The 14,459-nt window shown below is 43.3% G+C and overlaps 1 long non-coding RNA gene across 2 annotated transcripts in view; it reads right to left on the bottom strand.

Moving 5' to 3' along the window:
- Positions 1-14,459, bottom strand: part of LOC148641820 (uncharacterized) — a 39,241-nt gene that overhangs the window by 6,905 nt on the left and 17,877 nt on the right. The gene's annotated exons all lie outside the window — the stretch shown is intronic.

Genomic DNA, 14,459 nt, shown 5'->3' with positions numbered 1-14,459 from the left:
GACCAGTCCGGAATAAGAGCAGTGACTCCTTGGCTGTCTGCCATCGCGTGCTCCCTACAACTTAAACCATACAAACCAGGATCCAATAATTCCAGATGAAGGGAACCAGCCGGCCATACTGGTGGTCTCCCTGAGTGACCAAGATACGAATGAAGACTCTGTGCTGCTACTCATGTACCCAACAGCAGTGACATCGCTATCTAAGCTCAACTGCAATGCTTGGTCCTCATCATTCAACACAGCCAACAGTTCAGATTGCAGAGCTAAAAACTGCTCACAGAAACTCGTATGACCACATTAATTGGATTAATCCAAATCTTTGGGCAAGTGATACAGGCTGGATTTTGAACTGGTGACCTCTGATTTAGATGGCGCAACCTAAGCTCTGAGCAGAGGATTTTACCAGCTGAGACGCCTGAAAAACACTTTGTATTTTTGTGCTGGAATCATTATTTTCTCAGTTGTCCATTTGCTGTCACAATCAATCAAGGAGAACAAGATCACTGAATGCTGCAACAGCAACACATTTCAAATCAATGGAAAATGAAAATATGAGTATTATCAGATTTGGTAAAAAGAAATTAATCATATATTACTCTCCTTCATACAGATGAATAAGGTTCAATAATTCTGATCATGGTAGAAACATAATTAACCCTTGCTCCACAGCAAAGGCCTGCACCATTCTAATGGCCACTATTTATGAATTCTGTGTCCACTGCTGGGCAGTCACTCAGGATGCCATCTTTACCCTCTTGCTTCAGGGAGGATGAATTGCCGTGAACTGTTTACACTCGCAGACAAACATACTGGCACGGTTTAATAAGAATCCTTAACTGAAATGTGCTTATATATCAATGACTTATTTTCTGGATTTATTGACCACCGATTCCTACTGGTACTGTCTCCTTTGCAGTTTCTTTTAAAACCTCTGTTGCATGTTCTTGCTTTCTTAGTTGTGTCGGAGTCGGATATGTGCGGGTGGCGCTGTGGCTCTGAAGGCTGCTGTACAAAACGACACACAAGCAGGAAGAGAGCGGCCGGGGAGACGTTACGTCAAGAAGAGGAGCCCCCTGCCTGGCACTCTCCACCCGATCTGTGGATCCGAGGTGCTCGGGTGACGTGTGTGACACGCAGCAGCTCCATGCGACGCGAGAGGGGGTGGGGTGACGTGTCAGGGTGTCACACGTGTGTTAAACGGAGACCAGAGCAGAGCCTTGTCTAGCTGTTTACAAACACCCCAGAGCTTGTTTACCGCCGAGCTGCCTGTGTTTGTGTATGGCTGGCTGGTGTGAGCCCAGCTATTTTGGGGAGGAGTGCAGTGATTGGAAAATTGATTTTCTTCCTGATCTGGTTAACGTGGCAACAGCCTGAGTGATGCTCTCTGCGTTCTTTGGGCGAGAGCAGGTATGACACACCCAGTTTGAAATAACTAGGTGTTTCTTTGCCTCCACGCTCAGCGATTCCTGTAACAGAAAGGGTGTGTAGACTTTCCGTATAATGCCCCAAAGTCCTCAATTTTGTGGCCTAACAGCCTGAAATCAAGACACATTAAATCAGAATCTCTTTTACTGTTATTTAGACATTTCAATATACAGCCACCCCGTGACTAACTGCTCAAACAGTATGAAAAGTAGTAGTATTTGGTGGAAGCTGCTGTTGCTTGAGATACAGCCATAATTCAGTTTCGATAGGTCTGTACCAACGCAACTCACCTAGATTTATCTATTCCTCCTTGCACAGCTGCTCAAACTCAGTCAAATCGCAAGGGGACTGTTGATGGACTGCAATCTTCAAGTCTTTCCACAGATTTTCAATTGGATTGGAATCAGGTCTCTGACCTTTTTTTCTACCAACTCCTCTGTTGCTTTGAATGTGTGCTCAGGGTCGTTGTCATGTGAAAGGGTGGACTTCCTTCCCCATTTCAACTTCCTTGCAGAGGGCAACAGGTTTTCTTCATTAATCCATCTGTATTTTGTTTAATTGATTTTCTCTTAAATTCCGGACCGGTGCCCCTGTCTGTGCTACAGACAATCCACCCCTGTAACAGAATGTTGTACCCAATTTATTTCAGAGTAGGAATGGTAATCTGTCGGTGATGTGCTGTACTGGGTTTTTACCAAACGTAAAGTTTTGCATTTAGGCCAGAAAGTTCTATCCTGGAATCATCAGACTGCAAAGCTTTTTTTCCACATGGCTTCAGAATCTCCTCATTGTTGTTCTGCATACCTCAAAAGAGGCGATGTGGGTTTTTCGAGTAGTGGCTTCCTTATCGCCACCCTCCCATACAGCCCTGACTTGTGAAGAGCCTGGGATATTGTTGTGATATGTCCACACTGACCAGTCTTTGACACGACATTGCTGGCCTCTCTGATCAGGCTCCTTGCTAGGCCATTCACTTTGGAGGGATGACCTGAGCTGGTCTTGGCAGTTCCAGATGCCTTCAGCTTCTTAATGATGGCTGTGACTGTTCCAAGGGACATTTCAGGCATTTCTCCTGCTCTGTGCTGTGTCACAACTTTATCCTGGAGGTCGTTTTGATAGCTCCCCGTTGCCCAAGCTGAGTCTTTACTCTACACTGCTCGGCGGAGCAGACCTACAGGAACAGCTGATTTTATTCTAAAATCATCAGAAGCATTGTATGATTTGTTAGGCAGTTCATTACACCAGAGCCAGTTTACAATTGCTATTAATCATGGGCTTGTATACCTTTCTAACCAATTGTTCCAGGTTTTAATTTGTAATGATCATCAAATCTTCACTGGCTACCTGTAACTCAGAGTTAGAATGGAGGTTCCTTCCACTGACATATTGCTAAAGTCCTTTATTTGAAGTGAAGTCCTGCATTCCATCTTGGACAAACACTGCTGCTGCCCATCTTTTCCTACTATTTTTGGAATTTGCATTTTACAGATACTGAAATAATCTGCAGTTTAAAACAATTAAGTCATTGTGCTCCATACATTTATATTTTTCCTGTACATTGGGACTAATTATAAACACTTCCTGATTGGTAACAGTTATGGAATTGGCAGTTGGGGTGTTTTATCTTAATCCAGTGATGTCAGTGCTTTGTCCAGTGTTTTCCTGCTTTGCTGATGTGAAATGGCTACTTTTCCCAATAAGCAATCCAGATTGGCATTGCCAGTCAAGAATGGTTACAGGATCTCTGAAATTGTGTTGAAAATAACTAGGAAATCTGGTATTTTACAGTTCTGCACTGGGATGCTGAGGGATACAGTCATGTTCCCATGGATGATGCTGTCTTATCCAGATCGTGTTCCTCCGTGATCCCTGAGAGAGCTTTCCTGCCAGTAGTGTTGTAGGTGGCTGCATCCCCCCAAAGCCAATGAAAATGTGAAAAATGCTGCTGTTGTCAGATATTCCTACGGACTCTTGCTTATTCTGCTCCTCATTCGCTTTCTACCTCTCTCCCTTCTCTCTCCTTACTCTGCCACCTCCTTTCTTCCTCCTTCTCCCCCCAGATTTGTTCTGCCACTGTCTCACTCCCTCTCCTCTCTGACTTGCCCTCTCTCTCTCCATCTCTGTTCCCCCTCACCCCTCCACCACCAGACCTCTCTCTCTCTCTCTCTCTCGCAGGCACTCTCTTGGCAGTGCTGTGATTGACACTTACAAATTACCCAGCCGCGAAGGCAGCGTGTGTGACCCCTCTCTCGTCTCTGCAGCGCCCTGCGCCCGACGCCGTTTTGTCATCTAATTACTGCAAATCCCTGGCCTGCTCCCTGCTGCTGAATTTTTAATGCACCCGAAAAGAAGCCGGAGCTGCCTGCTCCAGCCATCACTCTCTGCTCTCTCTCGCCTCCTTTGCTTCTGCTGTCCATTTTCCTTCTCCACTTTATTTTGCTTTTTTCCACCTTCTTTCCTTTTAACTCTTTCTACCAGCTCTGCTCTGCCTGTCTCTCCTACCTCTGCTGCTCAGTCTGCATGTATCCACGTTCTGCTTTTAGCTTTGCACAACCTCCTAATATACCTGAATATACCCTTCTCTGCGTGTCCACCCATCTGTAATGTCTCTGTGCCTCTTCATGTGTAGGTTTCACTGCACTGAAATCTGCAAATCTCTACTTGATTACTCCCACTGCTTCTGTATGGTGTACGAAAACAGATCACTTTGAACAGATGGATCCAAGTGATCTGGTCAAACTACATGAGACTTCGTAGAAATTTATTGTTATGTCGCCATCACAAAAACAAAAGGAATCAAGGATCAGCCTAAGTACTACAGCAGTTTCATTTCTTTTACTTCAAAGAGGCATCTGGGACAGAATTGTGTTATAATGCAAAACCATGTAGTCTAGCACATTCTGCAGTATAGCAATAGATGAGTGTGCTTAACAAAGGACAATCCTTTCGGCTCTCGAAGAGATCTGCACACTGTGCTGCCTTTCAGTCCTCCTCTCTGTAATTTGCTGTGCTTTCTTCATCTCTCTCTTTTCTGCGTCTCTCACTTCGCCTGGGTGCTTCTGTTTTTTCACACAGTCTCCTTACAGCTGAACGTGTGCGTTTCCAGCTCAGACTTCGAGCCAGTCAAAAGCACGGTTTATTGCGCCTCTTGTTTTCCCTATTGTCTTGTGGCGTGTCGGCAGTAATGAGGCTGAGCACCGTGCAGAAGGCAGCTTGTTTCGGTGCGAAAGCAATCGTGTGTCAGTCGCACCTCTTTCGTGAAATTCTCACAGCTGAGTAGCCTATGTCGGCAATCAAGTAAACATGTGTCCTTTCCAACAGCAGCACTTCAGACGTGTGGCTACTTTCTTCTCTTATTCACTTGGCTGACAATTTTTTGTACCAAGTAATGTGTTCACAATTAGGCATTTTTTTATCTCCCGCAAATTGTGGAATCAGCAGTCATTAATTGGCAGGGTCAGTGCTATTACAGATGCACCAGCACAGCAGAAATGCAGACTACATACACACGTCCTTTGTAATGTATGGTATCTACCCAATGGCGTACACAGTTATTCTGAGCAGAATTATTTGGCTTTAATGCAGCACTGCTCACTAATAATACTGCAATCTCACAGGTGTCCAGCAAGTTACTCTGGTGGAGGTCGGAACCCTGTGCTGCCCTTTGAGTAGCCACAGTCCATGCAGCCATCCACGTTCTGACAGTTCTACCTAATGCAGGGTAGGAGGAGCCGAAGCCTGTCTCCACTAGCAATGGGCACAGGGCATGATGCACCATATCACAGATACAGACACACACACTCACACCAGGGCCCATTCTTCCAGAAGCCAGTTGACCGTCCAGCATGACTTTGGACAGCGGGGGGAAACCAGAGCACCCAGAGCATGAAGCTCCACACAGACGGCACCCAGGTCTGGAATTGAGCCCAGGGCCCCAGGCCAACCACTGCACCACAGGGCCACCCGTAATCAAAGCCACTATCAGTTAGTGGTTTAACTATCAGTTAATAGTTTAGACTAGATTAACGAACAGTCACTGGCCTACAGGATCTGTGGTACTGGCTTTGACCTTCATCAGTCTAGTTGCTCAAGTGCTTAACTAACTTTTATCTGAACTGCAATTTTGCTGTGCATTTGGAAGGAACTCAACAGAAGCAAAATATTTTCTAGTCTTACAAAAATGAACAGGTTTGAGTCCTGTCCAAGGGTCAAACTGGTAAGTCCTTCTATTAAATGCAGAGCCTTATGGATAAAGTATTTTCTTCCAAGCTAATTTTATCACAGTACTGTTGAAATAAGAAAAGTTCTGAGCGTTACAAAACCAAAAGGAAACATTTCAACATTTAAATTCAACCTGTGAGGGTTAAATTATCATCCTGAAACATATATGCATTTACAACTTTGTTACATTATTTTCCTGCAAAGAAAGAACAGGTGTAGTCTCAGCAGGACAGTAAATAGTTGAAAAATGTAGCCTATTGTGCTTTAAAACTGTGAAACTCAGTTGTGTAGATTAATTTTTAACATATTCACTGTCACAGTGTAAATGAGATGAAAGAAGGGATACATTCAAGAATGAAAGGAAATAAATACTACAGCACCCAATGTTCACTACATCCCCTTCAGTCTTAAAGCCTTAAGACGTTGTTTAGTTGGATAAAAGTAAGTCATTTGGTTGTACTATTTGATATAATTTCTAGTGCTATACTGAACTCGAGTGTTTCCAAATCATTTTGTTTCTTTGACTGTTTTTTGTATTTTTCCACTCATAGAGTGCTACTCTTTTAAATTGCACAATTAGACACTGGAGTATCTATCATCTCTGGACTATCTTTATTTCATTGTACAATAGATTACATTTGTTTTTTATTTAACTGTTGGGAAGATTTTAAACACATCAGCACCTAAGTGTAACATTTAAAAGTGTTACCCTCAGCTTGAGCTGAAATATACCTGTATATAGTAGGTCAAGAAAACAACTTACAGTAAATTTCCCCAAAACAGCACAGTTTACATTACAGTTTACATTACATTGTGAATTTTAAATATGTACAGAATAATAAGTACCTCTGTCCTTCAGTAGTCATTGTACCACCTTATCTGTTTGCTGAATCTGCACTGTTAATAAAATACATTTAAATAAATGCACACATTTTAAAAACATGAGAAAAAGACTTGCAGAAAAGTTTGAAAAGCTATCAGTTTTTCAGTGAAACCAAAGTTAAAAGTGAAAACAAAATGATCAGTTGATGGAATGTAAGAAAACATTGAAGAACATTGCAGAAATTTATATCACACTGTAACCAAATCAGAAGGGTCTGTATCATATAAATCAATAAAATTCAGAAGTTTCTTAGCAGGTTCTCTTAAGTTATGTGTAAAATGTACCAGTTATTAAGATAATTGTAGTGTTCAAGAGGCTCCACTGCACTCTAAAATTCAGTGAGTGGGAGCCCTCCTTTAAACTGACAACTGTTGTTTACCACATAAAAGTAACATAAGTGCCATCAAATTACATACAAACCGTAGCAGCTGCGGGACTTCCAAGAATATAATTATTCAACACCTTGAATTAATTACCTAGAGAATTCACTGCTGTTAAAACAATTGTCACCCCAATTGTCCGGGCAGACATGAGAAATTGGCCCCCTGTCTGGATTGGTCCTTTCTCAGCTCCATTCACTGTTCTGGAATAGGCACTTTGCTCAATGTGCGTCTTTGGGACAGTGGGTAAATTCTGTCTGTACCGACTGTAATCCTGAGCTTGGTTTTTATGCATCTACAGGAGATCTCGGAGTTTTGCTTGGCTAATATCCTAACTCTTCTGGTGGAGGACAGGCTCCACTATCACACGTAATCTTACTGATTGCTGTCCATGCTCACCTGTAACTATGTGTACTTCTTCATTCATTGAGCCTTTGGGAAGAGCTGGTTAAAGGGACTTTATGAGCTGTACACCAGGGCTCAGGACCTTGCTGAAGTCTACTTGCAAGCTCTGGTAGACAACTAAAAGAGGATAAAACTATTGAATCAAAGCAGGGGATGACTAATGATAAGCCACCTTTTATTCTGCTATCAGTACCCCTTAAAGGAGTGTAATCAAGACGTGTCAGTCAGTACTGCCGTCACTTGAGTGCCACACAGGGAGAGGATGCATGTTGATCATAGTCAACTGGAGTGCCGATGATGCAGAAAATATCTTGGATCTAAAGTGTTTTTGAAAAAAGTAAAGCTTTGTCGTATTGTAGCCAGCAAGAAAACCACACCCACAATTGCCCCTGGGCTGCTGTCTAAAGCTGGGAGGGGAATATGTTCTTGTGATTCTGGGACCCCACAGCTTGATGACACCATGGATCAAACACAACAGCTGTCTTGATCTGGCCTGTACAGTGCAACAGGACCAGTGAAACGGGCCGGGTCTCCAGCCCTCAGAGTAGATCCAGGAGAGAAAGGATGTGTGTGATGAGCCGCAGTGCTGTCATGAGCTGCGATTAGAAACTCAAGGCAGCTTGGCAGAGAGCCTGAGAGGCGAGAGGAGAACATCTGAGTAGCAACAGTAATGGGATGAACGTGTGGCAGGGTGGCACAGCGATTAGCACTACCCTGGGTCCGATCGCTGGGGTGCTGTCTGTGGGGAGTTTCTGGGTGCTCTGGTTTCCTCCCACAGTCCAGAGACATTCTGGAGGGTTAAATGGCTTCTGGGAAAACTGGCCCTGGTGGGAGTGTGCATGTTTGAGTCTGCGATGGCCTTGCGCCTGTAGCTCCCTGGGGTAGGCTCGGGCTCCCCAGCGACCCTGAATTGGAAGAAGCAGTAAGGAAACAGATGGATGGTATGGAAAAGGTCATTTGAAGCCGTCAGAGCAGATCCCTTCTCTGGGTTTTGGAAGGGAATGGCTAGGGATTGCAGCAAGAGCTTTGATGAAGACTGCCATTCACTGGAGCACCAGTCATTTTCACTTCATAGCTAGAAATGAGCTGAGCCTGTCTGCCCGTTGGCGAGAAGTGCAGTCTGTGGTGGGGGGAGGGGGGAGACTACAGAGGCTCTATTCTCACCTGTCAGTGAGGACTGGGGGCTGGAGGGTGGGGTAGGCTGTCACACACAGTATTTCAGACACAGCTCCCGCATAATAAAGGAGCTGAACAGTAAAAGGCCCTGCTGTGGATTCTGCCTTGACTTTAATTGGCATTCTTCACAGTAAAGCAGCCAATATATGATCACAGTGAATGTCCAGAGAAGTACATCTGCTGCAATGTCATATATCGAACATTGTTTTTTTTAAATATTCGTTCCAGAATTAATCAGAAATGCATCAGGTTGTGTGTGTGTTGCAAACAAAGAAAAAAACGCTGATGTTTTTTTTTTTTGTTAATTACCACAGGAACAGAAGAATGCTCAGTTTTCTCATGTTTTAAATTTTAAAGTCTAAAAATAATGTGAAATTTGAGCCAAATAAAGCTGCTATTAGGGCCCCCAGAGATTCATCTGTTTCTAGAACGTGTTGCTCCACACAGTATAAGTGAGAAATGCTGCTGTTCTGTTTGTGAACCTTATCTCTGATGCTGAGTTTACAAAGATACTTCACGTACAGCCAAGGCATTGTTGCACTACAGTATTATACATCCTATTTGCTGATAAAAGACCACTGTCAGGCTGTAACATGGACTCTCTTAAATGTCAGTGCATTCACTGTATGCAAAACAGAAATATCTTATCATCAGCTGTGTTGATTACAGATGTCGGTGGGACTCAGAAGGCTGAGATGGGTTTCTCTGAATTCTGTCTGGAGACTGTGGTGTAGATCAAGTGGGTTGCATACAACAATGATGTGGGCTGTGGTCCAAACTGCATGTCCCTCAAATTGAATTGCTTCTCCTAGAGCACCAGATGAGATCAAGTCTTGGATCCAGATAATCCAGAACTGGGAAGCTAAATGCTCCTATAAAACGGCATTTTGCAAGGACATTGTTTGCCCCAACCTAGTCAGATTTGGCCAGTAGCCTCGCCCAGTAGTAATCCCATGGTCAAGTCTCATGCATTAGTGGAGTGTTTATCATTCATTACCAGTCCTGCAGGGATGCCGATAACCCAGTTTTATGATCCATAAGGAACCTCTTTAATTTTACAAACGCCTTTATTTTAAAATCTACACTGCTTTAAAAAGCAAATACTCCAATGTCCTATATTGCATAATGAACTGGAGCATGCGAGTGCTGCATACTCAGTGTAAAAGCTGTGGAGATTTCTATGTGAAAGACGAGCTGCAGTCGGGCTGATAAGTGAGTGATCTTTGCTGCTAGATCTCTCATGTGAGTAATGCCTTCTGGAACTCAGGAACTGAAGGCAGAGTGTGTGACCCTTATTGTGTGGAGTGAGACTTCTGAGGCCTGTGAAAAAGCTTACCCTTCGGGGTTATTTGTAAAGCTCAAAGGCAACACTCATTTTGGTTTTCCATTCAAATCAAAACACCCAATTTCTATTTCTGATGCACACAGCCAAAGTCTGTATTTCTTTTTTTTTTAATGATTATTTTCAAGCATCTGCTGGAGGCATCGTGTGTTCTGTACTGGTGATAGAAAGTCAAGTCATTCACAGCAATGTGACCACAAACAAAAGATGCAGAAGACAATGGAAACTGTTCATTATTTATTTTTCCATTGATGAATGTTGTTTCCCTTCTAAGAATAGACTGTGTGCAGTGCGATTCCACTGCTGAATCCTCTGATCACAGGAAGAGCAGCGCTGATTTAGACAGGAATGCTGATCCTGTGGGTGGCAGTATATCTCTTTAAGAGGATTTCTGAGAAAACTCTGCGCTATAAGGAAATAGCACATGGTTTGCCTTGAAATATTTTCCCAAACACTTATGTTTACATGAGAGACCGACTGGCAGTGTTAAGCATGTCAAGCCCTTAAATAAAATTATATTTTAAAGCAGTGATGGATAATGTCTTGAACTTGAACATTGAGCGCAGAAAATGCACGCCTATGTGCTGCATAATATTTATTATATTTGAACAGCTTCAGAATAATAAACAGTTCAAATCAGTGGAGTATAAACAAATAAACTGACACTTTAACCTGTGGTCCATCTTTCCAAACAAGTATTAAGAAATGGTTGGATCTTTTTTAAAACCACTCTATAAACCACTACACTACAGACGAATGTATCCAGCCCCTGGTGATCCGGCTGTGTGTTTTGCAGCAGCGCCACGCGTGTGAAGGAAGAGCATGACCTCATTGAACAGGCTGGACGTGTGGTTCCAAGGCACACGGACACGGGATCGGTAAGGGCTCCGGAGGACGGCGGGGATGCGGGATGCAGGCACACGGGAGCCGGCTGTGCCGAGGCCCTCCCCGGCACGCGGCAGCGCTGCGGGCTCCTCGGAGCAGGAGGAGACGCGGGACGAGGCAGAGGGAGAGGAAAACAAATGGCCTCGCGCCGAAAGATAGCACTCAATCAATCATCTTTAAACAAAAGCAGCCGGGCCCGGGAGCCCTTTTAAAGGCTGCTTATTTAATTAAAAGTCCCATTTTCCATATTTATGGCCCCTTCCTTCAAATATTAACCTTCTGGGCTGCGGCAGGTTTATATTGAGTGCAGGGGGAGTTTTGCTGCTGTTCATTAATTTCAGCTAAATGTATCAGAAGCCGGCTGGGGGGACAGTGCCATTGATCGCTGGAGAGAGCTGGGGGGTGGGGGGTGGACGTGGGCACACTGAAATTGTTTTCAGGGGCTCGGTATGCCAACCGCGGGGGCAACACTCCACTTAGAGCTCAACCACGACGCCACGGCCACTGTGTCCCGACCCGTCTTAAGTCTAGGATGCCTTTTAAAGTTCTCCAGTGGCTACTGCCAGTCAAAACAAGAAAGATGTGGCTCAAGAAAGATTTTGTGGGGGACTCAGCATTTTAATTGGGACAGAGATGCTTTACGATTTTATGGTATAACGTTTTTTAGACATAATTTACCTTCACCTAGTCTACTTTGTCATCATTTTATTTTTTAAAAATCAGCCATCATTCAATACCTTTGTATGAAAAAGTAAGTGAACCCTTAGTTCTGCCAGTGTGGTTAAGAGGGTATGTAGAATCAGGTGCACCAAAACGTGCGGATTAGCGATTCTATTCATCAGGCAGTGATTCCACAGGTATAGAAAATCAGCTGGCAAACAAAATTGAGAGTGCGCAGGTCCGCAGGAACACATCCTGTGTCCTGTGACCTTCAGAGTGCTGACTGACTGTCTTCTGCTACCATGTGATCCGGCCACCAGCTTGGCGCGCTCGTCATTGCTGCTGATACCTCGCACTCATAATGCAGACATGATTACGAAAACATGCATGACCACCTAATCAAGATATAAAAGACATTTGTTTGGAAAGCACTCAATTATTCATGACGTCATGATCACTACTGTTGAAGTGCTTGCACAATAAGGCACAGGACATAAGAGTAGAAGAAAGGTTACAAAAAGCGGAGGCCATTTGTCCCTGTCCAGCCAGTTTGACAGTTAGCTTAGTTGATCCAGGGATCTCATCCAGTCGTTTCTTGAAAGAAACAAGGGTATATGAACAAACCTATACACAGGGTATATAAACAAATAGTCCCCTTCGGTCTTCTCTGCTTGTACACCGAACCAGGGGTGATGGACTCCCGAGAGGATACCCAGTTGGTTACAGCTCCAGTCTGAATCGAAGCTGGGCCATATTGCTAACTGTCTCCAGATGACCCTTGGCCTGCTGAGCCACAGTGACCCCTGCTGGTAACTGGTTTATGTAGCTCTGGCTGACAATGGGGGGCAAGAGGTGAAGCAATCTGTCTGTCCTCAGGGTGGCACCAGAGCTCTGCTCTTCACAGCCCAGATGTTCTCGATGGAAAGAGGGGCTCTTGAAAAACCTTACATTTCATGGATTTCTGGGGATCTGATGAATATAATTAGTGATGAACACGTTTTAGACAACAAAATAGAAAACTAAATCAAACTATTGTTTGCAACTGACGAGACAAAAACACCTGATACTGGTTTTTAAGTACCCAAAGAAAACTATCAACATTTATAAGATAAGATCACTTTATTAGCCATATACAATTTGTTGCATAAGAAATTTGTCTTTTCACATACCCCAGCTTGCTCTCCATGAGACACACAGACAGGGAGAGAAGCTTGGGGTCAGAGCGCAGGGTCAGCCATTTATACAGCGCCCCTGGAGCAGCTGGGGTTAAGAGCCTTGCTCATGGGCCCAACGGAGCAGGATTTATGTTAAGAAAACGGTTCCTTGGTTTTAAGAACTGCATTCCTTGGCATCACAAAGATCACAGAGGATTTAAATACAAGTGAGATCCACATGCAAACTGGTGAAAAACAGAAGGTGATGAATTTAGTGATTATATACTATTACACATATGTCTCTCTCTGTCTCCTTTTCTTAATCCAGGTTTTGTCCAAGAAAATCCCTTAGTATTAGCTTAGTATGGAACGCTCTGGTAATCAATATCACCACATCCACAGGTTAAACCACATAGAGACTCCAAGGTAAAATCTGTTGATGTTTATTCTATGGTGTAAACCCTGGGTTTCCTTTATTTTATTCTTCTGGGCATTACAGCAAGCTGAATTGTGGTCATGAAATCTCTCATGTCCCTCTCATGTCCTTGCATAAATCTTACCTTACTAACTTCACTGGCTCTTAAGGTTTAGTACAGATTGTTTTGTTAAATAAATGTGGCTTTGGGGACTGTATACTGTACTTGGAAACACTGCAGGTGTGATATGCAGCAGGGACACTGTGTCAACAGCACTGCGAACAGCAAATGTTAATCCAATAACTCCACATGTGGCTGAGAACATGGTAAACTCAAGAAGGCTTCAGCTTCCTTGGTCACTGGAAACTGGAAATGTCTGTACCGACATGATGAATGACATCTGAACACAATGGATACCGGCTGGATAGGGGCAGGAATTACTCCGACAGCATTTAAACTAGAAGGAAGGATAACTCAACAAGGGGAGGTTTATAGGGAGTAGAGTTGAAAAGGGAACCTGTGGGAAAAACATGAAAGGGCTGGGTATTAATTAGTTATACCTGAGTGCCAGGAGTTTTAGGAACAAAATCCAAAAGACAGAAGCTACTGAATTATCATGGAATTGTTATCACCAAAATATGACACAACAGGCGTAAATTACATTAGTGGAAACGCAGCATTTCAGAGAGACAGGAAAGATGGAAGAGGTCAGGTGCCATATTGACAACCTGCAGCTATGGGAGTGTCACAAATGTAAAGTGACCACCAGGAATGCAGGGTACTTGACTGTTCTACCAGCAACAGATTCCACTAGAGCTACAAGTGCACAAACCAGCACGAGACATTCATCTATTTTCAAAGTGCTGCACTGATTTCAGGGTCACAGGGAGCCAGAGTCTTCCCCAGCAAGCAACAGGCACAAGGAATGAGGGCATGAAGTCATCTGGTGGTCGCAGGGAATGTGAACACAGAAGAGAACTAATGAGCAGGAGGCTAATTAATCATCTTCTGTGGGAGTAAAACTGTTCAGATCATTTCGCCTGTCAGTGAAGGGCATGAGAGCAGAGGTCTTCCTTATTAATATTGATGATCTGGATTGTGGTATTGTTTGTAAACTAGTTTAAGTTCAAGTTTTTAGATGATACCAAAATTGAAGTTATCAAACATTGTAGAAGCAGTTCAACTTGAAAAAAGAGAAAAAAAAAAGACTGGGCAAATACTTGCCAGATGACATTAAAGTCAATAAGTGCAAAGTGTTACACACAGTTATAAAAATAACTATAAATATAAGATGGGGAATCAGATTGAAGAAACTTCTGATTTAGGTGTTTATGTTGACATATTTGCATCTTCCTGACAACATGTGGAAGCAATAAAAAGCAAAGGAAGGATCTAACCTTAGGATATATAGTAAAAGCACAGAATTTAAATAAAGGGATGTTAACATTGTACAATGTGTTCATGTTCACTCATTCACAATATTGCATACAAATGTGAACATCACATCTCAAA

Source organism: Lepisosteus platostomus, chromosome 24, assembly GCF_059453375.1.
Source record: "Lepisosteus platostomus isolate fLepPlt1 chromosome 24, fLepPlt1.hap1, whole genome shotgun sequence".
NCBI lineage: Eukaryota > Metazoa > Chordata > Actinopteri > Semionotiformes > Lepisosteidae > Lepisosteus > Lepisosteus platostomus.
Note: the sequence above shows the minus strand (reverse complement) of the source record. Positions and strands in the feature narration are given on the sequence as shown.